This window comes from Micropterus dolomieu, unplaced genomic scaffold (assembly GCF_021292245.1).
Source record: "Micropterus dolomieu isolate WLL.071019.BEF.003 ecotype Adirondacks unplaced genomic scaffold, ASM2129224v1 contig_5222, whole genome shotgun sequence".
Classification (NCBI taxonomy): Eukaryota; Metazoa; Chordata; class Actinopteri; order Centrarchiformes; family Centrarchidae; genus Micropterus; species Micropterus dolomieu.
In genome coordinates, this window is record NW_025734211.1 from 1 (window position 1) to 1,450 (window position 1,450).

General features: G+C 50.1%; 1 non-coding gene across 1 annotated transcript; it reads left to right on the forward strand.

Moving 5' to 3' along the window:
- The first annotated feature begins 380 nt into the window (after positions 1-380).
- trnas-gcu lies at positions 381-462 on the forward strand. Its single transcript has one exon. It is a non-coding gene; the product is annotated as a tRNA-Ser (tRNA).
- The last annotated feature ends 988 nt before the right edge of the window (positions 463-1,450 follow it).

Genomic DNA, 1,450 nt, shown 5'->3' on the forward strand with positions numbered 1-1,450 from the left:
AACAATCCTGGGAGGTGACCGGGAAATTCTCCAGGAAAAGACACAAGACACAACTGTGAAGAACCACCCACTGGTTGTCTTCAGGCAGTTCTCGGTTGAGCTGGTGCAAAAAGCCCCACTGTGGTCTTGGACTCCGCATCATGTCCGCTGATTAGAAACACAACCAGACCCAAGGACTCCTGGAGAACGCAGGCGTCGATCCCGCTACCTCTCACATGCTAAGCGAGCGCTCTACCATTTGAGCTAATTCCCCTGTGCGGGGAGCAGGCACCTCACTCGTCCCGTCTGCCTCCCCTCCATGCCACGCCGTTCCAATACTAGACAAAACCAACTGTAAGTGGCCTGAATTTGACTTTCACTGCAAAAAGGGACCAGCAGCAGACGAGGTGGCCGAGTGGTTAAGGCGATGGACTGCTAATCCATTGTGCTCTGCACGCGTGGGTTCGAATCCCATCCTCGTCGCAGGATAGTTTCCTTTAGTCTGCCATGTCACAAATATACCTGGCTCCTTTGGAAAAAATGAGGTCAGTTTGTCCAAGGAAACGTTCTCGTCGGTACACCGCCGCTTGCACTGAACTCAAGTCTTCACACATTCCGTTGAACAAAACAACTGTACTGCAGATAGATTCCGCTATCTCTCGCAACTTAAGGTTTCCACTTTCCGCCTGTGCATAGCATAAGTACTGCAGATAAATTCCACTATCTCTCGCAAGCTAAGGTTGCCACTTTCCACCTGTGCATAGCATATGGCCACGTAAAATGCCTGTTCCTCTGATCACAAACAGAAGAACCCCAAACTCTCCTGAAGAAAGCGGGCTACCTCAAGCATGCTGAGCGAGCACTCTGCTATTTGAGCTAATTATCCTGTGCAAGGAGCAAGCACCTATCTCGTGGGCTCGCCCTCCCCTTCCCCTCCAAGCCTTGCCATTGCATCGGACATTCCAGGCCTATGTAAAAAAGAAACGTAAAGCGACCCGGCTCGGACCTTTACTGTAAAAAGAAGAGGTGGCCGTCGTAAGGACTCCCTGCTAAAAGCAAGAGAGCTCCCTTCTGCACCTGTGGAACATGAACATGGAGTCATGGAGTTCCAGGAGCCACAAAAGCGGGAGGGTGAGTAGGAGATTTACGCCTGCGCCACAGTGTCACAACTGGCGTGGCACTGTCCTTCTGAGTCCAACGGATGGGCTGGTTCTTTGGCCCATCCCTATTTCAACAGGGTCTTCTGCCACCAGCCCCATGTCTTCCCTGGTCCTCTTATGAGCATAGTCAACTATAAACATCACCTGCCTGGTCCTCCTATGAGCAGAGTCAAATACAATCATCACCTGCCTGGTCCTCGACTGAATAGAGAAAACACGTATTGGAGTGGCCAACGCAGAACGTTACTGGTGTTACAACATATTATCTTCAATAAAATAACATCAAATGTTTCAATGATCACAATTATTCG